The sequence below is a fragment of the Botryllus schlosseri genome, chromosome 12 (genome assembly GCF_051294905.1).
Source record: "Botryllus schlosseri isolate E-star chromosome 12, Bs_hap1, whole genome shotgun sequence".
Taxonomy (NCBI): Eukaryota; Metazoa; Chordata; class Ascidiacea; order Stolidobranchia; family Styelidae; genus Botryllus; species Botryllus schlosseri.
In genome coordinates, this window is record NC_137247.1 from 8689977 (window position 1) to 8703706 (window position 13730).

The window sequence follows — 13730 nt, forward strand, 5'->3', positions numbered from 1 at the left end:
TGATGTCCCCGTCGACCCCCCATTTTAATAGAGTTGTGGTGAATTCTTGTGCGCGATTGCTTTGTCCTTTACCATACGTCTTCATTTAGGGGAGAATATGTCCTAGTTTTTTTCAGATATATCCTCCCTTCGACCAAATGTACCCCTTTTGTCAATTTACCCCCCTTCTTAGCTTAAAATATCAAAGAAACACCACGAATAACGCAAATTGTGGGCCTAGTTTACTAAAGTCGGGTATTCAGGTAGTCAAGTCGGAAAAATAACCCTGTATGAGGGCATTGCGCAGGCTATTACGTGGATCCGGGGGCTGTGTAAACATCTGTTGGCGAATAACGAGAGCGACCCAAGCTACCGTTGCATGATAAAATCGAGCGTACTCGACCGCCCCTGTTGGGTATACCCACCTTAGTACAGGCAAATGATCCGATGTCGTACCGAGAATATACTGGGAGATGGTACATATTTCTCACAAGCAGTACTTTGGAACGCGTGTGAAATCGACATCGTCCGTTACTTGATTGAAGCAATGTCACCACTACAATCCCTCTCTGTGTATACATAACGTACTGAGCACTACGGATTCATACGAAACTACATACTCTGGCGACGCCACCTCATCCGCGCAAGCGGTTTCTTACAAAAAGCCTAGAGGTGGGCCGTACTATAAGTCGGCAGTTACGAAAAAAAATAATGAAAAATATCGGCCTGGTGTAAATGACCATAGTAGTCGAGCAACACCATGAATACTACAAAACAAAAACGTATTCTGGTGTGATTATCGAGATAGATGGAGCGATTTACAACATATGCTAAATTTCCTTCAAATGGAAGTACAAAATGTAGCTTTGAAGTACTCAAGTACAATTAATTTTAAAGAAATGTTGCTATCGTGAGATTACTTCCCATCCTAATTATAAACAGTAGGTTCTCAGAGAACTGTCGAGCCCAAGCACCTAATTATCCTATGCCCGGCCCACCGACGGCAGATGCTGCCCACCCCTGTTATAACACATATGTAAATTGTGCAATAGCGACAGCTAACGGTTGTCAATCATCCACAAAAATACAGCTAACCAGTAATCTATACAGCTCTCAAGGATAGACTAGAAATATCTGTGTGAGTCGCCTCGATTGACCCATGGGACAAGTTTAGACACGAAAGCTTTTTGAGGAGTGATATAATCCCAGTAATTCTACTTTATTTTTCCACGCACACGTACCACAATCGAAAACGGAGTTCGTCTGTCTGATTCCAAGCGTTTGTCTCGAACAAAAGTATAGGGCAGGGGTTCTCAACTTTCCTTGTATAACGGGCCGCATTTTACCAGCAAAAGACTCCGCGGGCTGCAGAACATTATTACCATGTCTTGTGGGCTACTTTTAAATTTAGGCGACTGTGGCCTATTTACCAGTCGTATACGGGCATTTAGTACATTTTAATGCATTTTAAAGCATTAATGGAGAGCGCTCGTAAGTTTGCAGTTGCTGCTTTTTGTGAGAATATGTATATTCCACCGGCGAAAGTAAATCCCTTCATGACGCGCGCATTACATTCGCTGCCAGGTCGGCATATGCACTTCCAAGCTCTTCCACCAGAGAACCGTACTCTCTGTTTCAATGCCTGAGCGAGCAAATATAAAATTACAATATCTTTCTCGTTTTTTCGTCACAGAGGCCATTATCATATTGAGCTCTCAGCGACACGAGAAGAAGTCTGGCCTTCGGGTTCATTAATGAGCAAACCAATCTACCCTTTCTCCTTTCCTTCCATGGCGGCTCCCTGTAAAAATAGTTACAGAAGTCAGCTTTGTTAAGTTGATGCTTTTCGCTAGTCACCTCCCAACGTTTGCCCAGCAAGCATTTCCTCAGCAAATATGTCCAGTGTCCACTCTGATAAAATGCACCCCGATAATTAGCTATATGCCATGTCTGTGGAGTCGGTGGATTCGTCCAATGCTAGGCTAAAGCAGTCTATGCCGCCATGAGTTTCAGAATGTGCGATAAAATAAAGACTGACATTGCTTGTCACTCCTCTGGTCACGGTTTAATCAGACAAATGTATAGCTTCGAAATTTGTTAGGTGATGAATATTCGCTCAGCATGTTAAAGTTTTATTGAAATCACACCGTCTCTAGCAGATTTCTTAGAGATATTCCAAGCAATTTTTAACGATGCTTCGGTAACGTCGTTGGCAATTATTTCAACAAATACTCGAAATATGGATTGCTGGGCTTGGCACAGAACTAGCAACGTTCTTTCTAAGATCAGGTGAAAGATGTAGGCTATAACTCTAGAAGAGATTGTCATGGTCCCAGCAAACACTCGATGTCCAGTTGACTTCCGGTGGAATTGCCGGCAGGACGTCCGGTAACTTACGGCCGTCACCTCCCTGGAGTGGGTTTGTCGACAACTAGAGACGTCCTGTCTGCCCTCTGAGTACGTCCGCAATGACGTGCTGTGGAGATGAAGCGACCCCGCATGGACACGGCTGACCTAGCCTGGACGTCACGTGGTTCCCTATGGACGCGCCTGACGTACTGTGGACGTGACGCCACTCCCTATGGACGCCAGTTCATGTACTGCGGACGTGACGCCACTCCCTATGGACGCCAGTTCACGTACTGTGGACATGACGCCACTCCCTATGGACGCCATACTCCATGATTTCCATGATGACCTCCTCCACTTCGATACCTGCTCCAACTACATGAAATCCAACATCATATAAGCTCGCAAACTGTTTATGTTGGATTACTGGAAAATTGCATTTTACAAGTACAACTGAATGAACTATTATTATTTAACAAAGTATATAAAGATTAAGTGAAAATTCGATCACAAAATTACAAATATATGAAATGAATGTGTCACATGAATTTTGGTAACAGCAGCTAGTTCTAACATGACAAACATTCCAATTGAGGTGCATATGAGAAATTTGAAAGAAACGTGTCACAGTAATTTGACAAAGGACAACTGGAAAGACAATTAAAAACAGACCTAAGCAATCATAAGTAGAAACTACCATTGCAAGACGTAAAATGATGCATCGGTTGCACCGCATAATGTTAAGAGCGAGAGCGCGTATTCGTCTTTGGCAATAAACTCGGTTGCAACAACAGGTTTCTTCTCAGTCCTTGTTTCGCCTGAAGCACATAAAACAATGTCAGCAAATAGTTTGTAGATCCTCTCTTCATAGCATATGTGTCAGACTCCATTATATATTTCCACTTGCATTAATTGTGATTTGTCTTGTAAATCGCTACTTCTATTTGTACTCGAGTGTGGATAGCTTCTGAACTAGCGATACGGAGTATGCGACACGCCAATCAAATCAACTTGTAGCAACACCTAGGGTTGTAATTGTAATAACTCGACTCGAGTTGCGCTTTTCTGATGACTCGAGTCATTTTCTCAAAATTTGAAAATGACTCGACTCGATTCAATCCATGCAATGACTACGGTCATATGACTCGAGACTCAGACCGATATTACATTGTAATTTCGAAAAACAGTAAAGTAACCACACTATTGGTATTTCGTCTAATGGTAGCGGTACTTAAAATGCGACCAAAAACCGTTGAAGGTGAAGAAAATTTGTAGCCTATATTATAAATGCCAACCGTTGATATCACCGAACGATGTTATGAAAAGTGGATTAAACAAGAATTTAACAGGAAACTGAGCAGTCAACGCAATGACTTGGACTCGAGTCATAACACCATGACTCGGACTCGACCTATACTCGCTGACTTGGACTTGACTCGGTGGTGAATTGAAAATGACTTGACTTGACTCGAGTCAAAACTATATAGGTGAGATTGACTTGTGACTTGGTTACAACCCTGGAAACATCTAAAGGACATACTTGAGTATTTTTCAGAAATTATGCTTTCACATTTATAAAGTAGTTCTGACAAGCCTTGTAAATCACTGCTTGTACCTGAGTGGAAATACACTGTAAAAAATCTGGTAGATTTACTGGGAAATCTCTATAAATTTTACCACGAATTACCGGTCGCAGCCAATTACTGTGCGTAGCTTGTCATTTTACATTTTGATATATAATATTACCTTAACATAGCTGTAAAGTAAGTTACCAGAATTTCTTCGCAAAATTACTGACAGTTACTCGTTACTGCAGTTTACCGGGCTATTGGCAAAATTGATTAGCTTCAAAATCGCTGCAGCCAATGTATACGTAGAACTGAATGTTACTGATATATCATTCTAGAGGTGATTTGACCTGATTGAACCTCGTTTGCGAGACTGGAGTCTGTCATACCGAAATTGTTGGCTCTAGTATCAATTTAAGCTTTGTAGGGTACAAGAAATAACTGACAATCGTAGATAATGTGGTACACCGTAGCCATATTATATTATAAGGCAATGGCTGTACGGCCAGTCTCGCTGGTTACATTCGTTGTCACGGATAAGGCTGATAAGTTAGAAAATTAGTTCAGGATGTATAATATTGCTCGGGAAAACTAGAAATATCAGCACCGCATGCTCAGCTGACCATTTGTTAATGGCGGACAAGGCGACCTGTAATAGGTTACATTAGGTGACTGCTTTATCTGAGATTCGTAGTAAACAACCAACGCACAACTGTGACATCACAAGTAGCGTCTGGTTAGGTAAGTAGTAAGTAGTGAACAACACATGGAATATATATCAATTTATACGAAATTAGATGAAAAAAGGGACTATATGCAATGATAAATGTATCTGTATGAGAAAAAACGACCCAGATCAAACATTATAACGTGGCCAGTAAATATTATCGGTGTCATGTGTCAGCGGATGAATACCATTTATTTCAAAATCGTTCGAGTGTCGTCTGGCCAGTGGCCAATGGCCATTAGTGAGATTTGAGCAAAGGGTGGAGCGAAGCTTGTTGTGCTTGAAGAAAGTGGACACGATCGATGAAGATTCCTACGAATGCTGAATGGAATACGCATCTTAAAAGGTAATACAGTACTACATAGTATTTGTTACCGTAAATATCTGACTCTGCACACCAGCACTCGATGACTTAGATTTCATGATTGATATATTTCATTCGCCGCATTTTCTGTTCTATTTTGGGATATTTTTCGACTTATATAGTGACCACATACTCCGCTGCGGAGGAGTTGAAACTGTTGGCTTGTTAATGTCATTTTCGGGCCATAGCATAGATATGTTTTCATCCACTCCCTCATTTGGCCCTGTAGCGTCTGCGGTCGTGACGGAACCTCGGATAGCCCTCTTGTGAAAACCCGTCTTCCGTCGCTTTGTCATCAATTTCAACGAGGACTTGGAAGGGATTACGCCTAATCGGTATTGGCGAGGCCGGACAATGCATTCAGTGTCTGACTCATCCTACATTGATATTTAGACGACTTTGAACCGATATCACCCGAATTTGGATTATGAATAATATAGTATTTACGGCGACCAATTCTTTAATTATTTATTATAGTGGTGCCCACCGTAAATACTATTTTATTCAAATCCAAATTTTTCGACGGCAATAACTACGCTTCCACCGGTTGGAATTGAACCAAATTTGGTGAACATCGTTTCTATAGACAACCTAACACTTTCATGGGGTGAACAGAAAATTTTCAATTTTTTCGTTATTTATTTATATATAATAAATAGAAACTTTCTTCTCCTGTAGCGACGCAGCTACTGGTTGGAATTGAACCAAATTTGGTGTGTAGGCTTAAATTAGGTAACCTAACAATTTTATCAAGTATAGCCAGTACGATTTGGGAAAAACAGTCATTTTTGAAGACCCCTACGAACATACGATGCCGCCTAACATAGATTGGTCGTGAAGCAAGATCTCGATCTTTCTATTCACACGGGGCAATCGTTCCTAACATCGAATGGAAACGGCAGTTCCAGGTCACCACGATAAAAAAAATGAAGACAGATTTATAACACTTTTTAGAACTACCACTCTCACTTAAAATATTTTTGAAAAGACGCGTAAATCACTGCTTGTATGGCGATCAGCTACTATGAGACAGTGATGAGCGGAGTCTGTTTTTCGAGACTCCGAGTCCCTCCGACAACTTTGGTCTCTGAGGCAAAATCCCTCCGACTCCGGGGATCTCAATCCCAGACTCCGAGATAACCCGAAGAATCTTGTCCAGTCCCCGAAATATATTCAGACCATTGTCGAAGAATCCCAATCGATGTTTTCGATAGCCTGTCTGATATTCATACCAGTTTTTTTAGTATCCGTGAATTGCCGAACAGTCGCAACATTACTTCTGAGAGTCAAGTTCTCTCCAACAAAATGGACAGTCAAGCTAATAGAACTGCGACCCTTTAGATCAGTCCACATATCTGTGGTGATGCCAGCCAGCCCATAACACTTGATAGCAACTCTTAGTTCCTCTGACAGCTTCTGCTTCAAAGATGAAGCCTCCTCATCGAACTTACGTCTCACCGTAAATCTGGATGGCAAAACGTCTTCTGCACAACACCACGGCAAACCGGCACTTCTTCGGTATTCTCCACCCGGCGATCAGTGTTCCCCATGACCACCTTCTCCTTTGATTACTCGCTTACTTGCATTTCAACTGCGATCAATTCTTCTTACAAGCTTCGATATGTCTTCGAAGATGCGACGTACCACTTGTCAACTTGTGATGCTTTAGCTGAACATTGCAATTTTGACATCTCGCAAACCCAGTATACTGGCCGAGTGGCTGTTATTATCATGCAGCATCAGAGTGAAATCCTTCCACACGTCACTCTTTTTCTGCGTCTTAGTGAGTAACCCACTTGACGTCGACGGTGCTTCAGCCATTATATTAAAACGACGAAGGAAGACCAGTCAGTTCGAACTAACTACCACTAACACCACTGAAATCGACGATTACATCACAGGTTTCAGTAAATTAAGTTCTGCATCGCCATGAAACAGTTGATGGAACTGCACTGCACTAAACATACATGATGCATCACTGACGCACCGATCGACGCTCCTTGAAGTTGACTAAATGACTAGTGACTTCCAATTTTGAAGCTGATACATGATATCTGGAATTTGGAGTCTGAGACAGACCAGCAGCAGAAACTTGATTGCGGTGCTGATTTTTCACATCACATCAAAGTCACTTCTCAATCAAACCAAACATTACATGACGAAAATTCAGAAGAGTTCTGGATGACTGACTACGTCAATCAATATTGAAGGAAGCGTAGTTGAGTTGATGCGAGCAGAGCAAAGCAGACGGTTGTAGTTATTTAGTGTGGCTGTTCAGAAATTCGGAATATTCTGTTTTTACAGGGTAAGATCAGCTTACCTTAGTGATTTATGTATTGTTGAAATCTTTAAAACGGGCTTAGATGCTGGTATGCCTCTGTGAACGGATCTTACTAGCGAAAATTCATCGCAATGTCATTAAATCATGTAACACATTGCATAAGTTATTGTTTCCATCCAGATACTTGCTGGTTGTATGTATATTTCTCACAGATATAAAGGTAATATTGATGTAACACTTATTATCGATATCTCTCACTGCAAATTGCAAGTACGATGAAAGTTGCGAAAAGTTATCACAAAACTGGTATCGGATGTTATCTTGTTTCAACTGATACCAACGTTGGGAATACATTTTCACAAAATGGACCTATTACTATATTGAATGTCATCAGGATAATGGGATATATTCCGTTATGATCATCAACTTGCTGGAAGAATCAGGGTAGCCAAAGGCTGTACCATAGGGAAGCCCCGCTGTATGTTGCTGATTGTAAATGTTTCGCACAATTACTGGGGTAGCATGAAAATTAGTCACGAAACAAATACGCAAGGAGAAATATGATGTGACTATAAAAGACTGCAATGACAGCAACGTGGAAGATTCTGGAGATCTTATCTCATAATATGGTGACATTCAGCAGTGGATTCAAAGACTGCATCTCATTGCAGGGAGAAAATGATGCGCTGCGAACGATATTGGGTGTCTTCAAGTTTGTGAACTACAGACACTGCTCAGCGGAAATGCCTTGCTAGATCACTAGGTTACTCTCCAGTCCCCAATTGCAGTGCAGATGGCTGATTTTTATGCACTTGTCAATCATTTTTGCATGTTACCAGTCATATTACAACTTTACAAGGTGTCAACTGTCTGTGTTTTGGTTTGTAATCAATAGTGTCTTCTGGTCAAAGCTATCGAAAGATATCGGGGGGCAAAACTCACAATACTCCGTAAAACTCCGGAAAAATTTCTGTTGTAAACTCCGACTCCACTCCGGGTATCACAAAATTGGCAAAACTCCGCTCCGAATCCACTCCGACTCCGCTCCGGTGCTCATCACTGCTATGAGATTCGAGCATGTGCTCTACATAGAAACAAGCGGTCTGGATTTCAGAATGGGCCGAATCCTGTATAGTGAAAGTTGGTGTATCTGTACAGTAATCTCCCGATTAAGTACGTAAATTGAGTAGTAGTCTATATGGAGACAAGAGCTGACCGGGACCGCGGATATTGGGGTCTGAGCGGTATCGGATATCATCACGATACCGTTAACCACACAGGTAACTTTGTGTCGCCCGTTACTGGTGCGCATACTCAGTGTATCGAGACGTCGTGGTGTCCGCTCAAAAACCGAATCAACCGTTTTATGCGAGGGACGTCTCCGGAGTTGTTTCCCTCGCATTTAGCGGAGGCATGGTTTCGGTCCCTTACTTTGGATCTATGGGAAGTGTACAATCTGTTGATTGAGACGATCGCCCAGGAATATCCAGCGCAAAGGGGCTGAAAAGCAAGTGAGCTTAGGCCAGTGGAGCAACTGGCCTACACTCTATCCAGTCTAAAGGCGAGATAAGCGGATGATAATGGCTTATTCTTGCCCAAGCGGAGCTGGGTACAATCTCAATAGCCCTTATTTTGGGTTACCCTAATTTTTAGGGCAATGTAACGCGTAGAAGTAGCAAGTGAAAGTAGAAAATGAGAAGTACTCAAGTATGTATAGTTTAGAAACGGAAGTAGTTTAAACATATGCTTCGTATCTGAACGCCTCGAGTTTAGGCCAACACGCGACGCCGTGAAGTACGCTGCTAATAGGCTCAGTATGTTGATATGTTTTGTGTTTTGTGCTGTTCTTTTCTTCCGTTATTACGACTGACTGACTAGTCAGTAGTTTTGACGAAAACATGTCATTTTTGCAATATACGAATCTTCCATTGAACTGTGTACCTGTTGTTATTGAAGTCGAGTGATAAACGAGGAGCAATATGATAAGAGTTCGAGTGAAGTTGAAGACTGATGTTATTGAAAGGCTTTTCCTGGTATGATATTGTTCGGCGAGGGCATATGGCTGCGTTAGAGTCATCATGGCATTTATCGACTTGTGAGGTCTGATCAGATGTAAGGTCTGGACAAGGAAAAGTTTTAGCGATACGAAAACGGGCCGTTGGCAGTTGGTCATGATCGCTAGTCGTAGCTACATGGATTTCCACCCCAGGATATGTCAATGATTAGGCACATCTCTAGTAACCTGGGACAATTTTTCCAGCAGCATTAAACCACAAACGCACCAGGTTCAATTCAGCATGTCTTAAATGCTACCGCAAATTATCAATTAAACCCATCTCTGGTATCTACCAATTTTAAAACACCCCTTTCCCGGAACTGAGTATAGGCGAAATAACTTCTGTAAAATCGGCTTGTATTTTAACTTGAATTGAGACACTGGTCATGCTCGACGACTGTGGGATTGCCGGCGAAATACTCTTCCACTGTTCTACTCCGTCCGTAGATGAATGCGCTGTAAGGCGAAATAACTTCAGTAATGATGAATGCACTGTAAGGCGAAAAACCTTCAGTAAAATCGGCTTGTATTTTAACTTGAATTGAGACACTGGACAGTGGACATGCTCGACGACTGTGGGATTGCCGGCAAAATACTCTTCCACTGTTCTACTCCGTCCGTAGATGAATGCACTGTAAGGCGAAATAACTTCAGTAATGATGAATGCACTGTAAGGCGAAAAACCTTCAGTAAAATCGGCTTGTATTTTAACTTGAATTGACACACTGGTTCTACTCCATCCGTAGATGAATGCACTGTAAGGAAAACCCGTAAATTTAAATGCCGACGCGATCAACAGCTTGTGCAGCGGTGTGGATTATGCCAAGTATCGCTGGGAACACTTCATAAGTCCGAGTGGACTATTTGTGGCGACACGATGGGCTCGCGCACTCAATCGCGCATTGTTTAGAAGATTTTCGATTGTCTTGAACAATGGGAATTTTCATCTTTGAGGACGTTTTTTGGGGGGTTCCAGTGCCCGGAACCAGATAAAAAATATATATTCGGAATCAGTATAATAATAGCTTTCGGATAATACCGGTTATATTGAATTTTGAGGTGTGGCCGCCAATGCTAAGATTACCGATTTGTTTGCCACACATGCCACCTTAAATTAGGAACCTTTTGCTTCAATACAGAGATAAAGTCATGAATCTCTGCTATGTCATGTAAAAGGCGGAGCCGTCATCACACAATGTGCCAGTACCGGTACTTCAAAACATGTTATATTTTTGTTAGCCTATTTGTCTTAGTCTTTATAATGTCATGTCCACTGTCCAGGTTAGGAACTTTGCTTTATATAGCGACTTACGCATGAATTCTTTTTAGTGGAACTGCAAGATACTACTTACACAGAAGGAATGAGAACGAGAAAAAGAAACAATTGGAAGTTTGGCCGATGGTGGAATTAATTCACGTTTTCTTGAGACCACTCGTGTTACTGCATGTCTCCTAAAGAAGAATTAGACCTCCAGCAGCAATATTTTTCCATCGATAACCACTTCATCGTGATATCATGAATGAATATACAGTTTGTTCCAATGTCGTTTTTGGGATGTGAAGAAAATGTTGCGATATTTTTTCATCGGGTTGCTTTGCGATAGGTATGGATGTACGTGAATTTACAAGCTGGTATGTAATCCTGATTTACAGGGACATCATGTAGGTAGGTAGGCGGTAAAATGACAGTCTCGATCGCAAATGTATAGGAGAACATGTAGATTAGATATACTGGAGGTGACTGTAACATTACAGTCTGGCGTGTAAAGTGAGATTACCGGACGAGTGTAAGTTAAATTTACATTGACTAACGGTAATGTTAGATTACCACGAAATGTCTGGCTACCGTGCTTCCAAACATTTCGCGGTAAATCGAGGTTTTTATTTTTTACAGTGTACATGGCGTTACTACCACTTCTACTCCATTGATGACAATACAAATACTTCTACTTGAGTGCTAAAAACAACTACTACTTTTTTGACCATCTCTGTTCAGAAGCATGCACCTACGACTACATGCCATAAGTCTCGACATTTCGACTTCGTCCACTTTTTGAAACTACTCACCCCAGTATCCTACTTTTCCGAACTTAACTTTCTACTTACACTTAAAAGGTAGTTTGATGTCTTGTAAATCGCTATTGATACTTCAGTACTAACGACTACTACTCTGACCATCTTTGTTTGGAAGTAACCACCTACAATAACTAGGGCTGGCCACAATGATTCCAGTACTTGAATCTGAATTGAGTATTAATCGAATCGAAATTCTAATTGTCGGTAAAGTATTATATATTTTCAGTACTCGAAACTATATAATACTTTACGGGGAATTAGAATTTCGATTCTATATACCACAGTGAGGCCTTGAAACCTCGATTGGTCGAATCGCAGAATACCAAACATGTAGGACATATATAGCAACGCATGTTCGTGTAAATGACACGTGTATTGTCATAAAGTGCAATGAGCTAGGTATGATCGAAAATTTACCAAGAAATCTTCGATGTGATGTAGAATTGCTAATTTCGTCTTTGAAGTTGCATACAACTTGTCATCATTCACAATGTTGTGACATCATAATGAGTGATACTCGAATCGAAGATAAATACTCGATTCAGCATCGAATCACCCGGGTACTCGATTTTGTCCAGCCCTAACAACAACGTGCTAAAAGTATGTAATGCCACCAATATAGTTTTTGAAACTTCTCAAGTACATACTTGTGTAGGCCTACTTTTCAGAACTTTCCAGCTTTTTTTGAAGTGATTTTTACAAGTCTTGTGAATCGCTAATTAGCCTATACTGGAGTACAAGTTTACAGTGTTGCTACTACTTCTACTCAAGTGCAAACAATGATTACTTTGATCACCCCACCAACTATTGAGTATGCAACGGTCTGTGGACATACAAGCATGCGACATTATAGGATGCGACACATGAGCATGTGAGTTAAATTACGGGTTACGGTTGAATTTAGGCTTGGGTTAGGGTAAGGCTTGGGATCAGGATATATATATATAGCGGTTAATTTCAGTGTTAGGTTTCGGCTTATGGTTAGTTTTGGGGTAATACAATCACTTATTGAAGTGACGCATGATAAAGTGTTCCATGCTCGACTGTCGTTTTTATTGTGTCGCATGTTCATATGTCGGGCAATCGTATGCAACACATCGACCAAATCTACTTTTTGAAAGTAATTACTTGAGCATATTTCAGAACTTAATTTTCTACTTCTATTTCAAATAGATTTGACACACCCTGTAACTTGTTACATCTACGTGTGTATAAATTCATGCCGTTACTTCCACTTCAGTACAAAAGATGATTACTTTGCCTACCTCTGGTTTCCAAATAGTGTATTCAACGTTTTATACCTTCAATTGCTTTTTGACTTTTTTCCGAGCATGATGCAGCACCGATTTTGTAGTGTAAAAGCAACGCTTGTTCTAGGTGGCAGTAGTTCTTCCAAACGATGTCAGCCCCAGTCTACAAGGCATTCTTCGTACAGCCTGTTTGACGTTGTTGCCATTAATTGAAGACATTGTCGATCTAGGAAATTTAAATAATTAGAATAGGTGTAGTGAAGGCATTTGTCAAGAACTCAAGCCAGTTATCTGTAACATCCTGTTAAAAAACAAAAACAATGGTGTACAAGCTTGGCTATTCGCACATTCTACTCACTAATCAGTAGGGCTGGGCACATGAGTACTCGAATCTAAATCGAGTATTAATTAGATTACCAGTGAAACTCGGGCCATGGTGAATTCGGCCCATTGAACTCGGCCTTCGGTGAGCTCGGCCTTCAGAGGTGAACTCAGCCTAAACCTAAGCCCTCCCCACCCTAATCTTGGGATACACCGAATTCACCATGTGCAATCTGATCCTTGACGTTCTGCACTCTTTGTCAACATTATACAGCTCCGTATGTCTGATATAACATTTTATACATCCGTCATACGATACCGCCCCCTGCGGGAATAACATTCACACGACATATCCACCACCACCAATTCGCCATTGCCTTCAATTATTAATATAATTCACGACATTTATAATAATTTGTATTGACAAAGTCACCATGGGCCGAGTTCACTGGTCACCATCAATTCTATTGATTCGAGCCAAGTAGATGACTTTGTCAGGTAGGCCCTCTGAAATTATACGCTATTTGCCACCAAGAGTACCGTTATCAAATAAAATTATATTTTTGATACTATTTTCCAATGCGTAAGTAGCATACAAAATACGTTGTACAAAGCTATTCACTTTAGTTGAAATGACATATCTGTGAAGTCATGATTAACCCACAGCATAGTCACAAAGTGCAATGAAATAGGTATCGGTCGAAAATACACCAAAATATCTGTAATTTAGTGTGATGTAAAACTTGCATGGCATCATTG

At 41.0% G+C, this 13730-nt stretch overlaps 3 long non-coding RNA genes across 3 annotated transcripts; 1 reads left to right on the plus strand and 2 right to left on the minus strand.

Annotated features, from left to right (window-relative positions):
* The first annotated feature begins 3977 nt into the window (after positions 1–3977).
* LOC145451939 (uncharacterized) lies at positions 3978–10901 on the plus strand. Its single transcript, XR_013919136.1, has 2 exons — positions 3978–4969; positions 10654–10901. It is a non-coding gene; the product is annotated as an uncharacterized LOC145451939 (long non-coding RNA).
* On the minus strand, positions 6164–8145 carry LOC145451942 (uncharacterized). The gene is made up of 2 exons (XR_013919139.1): positions 7610–8145; positions 6164–7571 (listed from the first exon to the last, which is right to left on the minus strand). It is a non-coding gene; the product is annotated as an uncharacterized LOC145451942 (long non-coding RNA).
* Positions 9263–10413, minus strand: LOC145451938 (uncharacterized). Its single transcript, XR_013919135.1, has 2 exons — positions 9833–10413; positions 9263–9796 (listed from the first exon to the last, which is right to left on the minus strand). It is a non-coding gene; the product is annotated as an uncharacterized LOC145451938 (long non-coding RNA).
* Positions 10902–13730: the final 2829 nt, after the last annotated feature.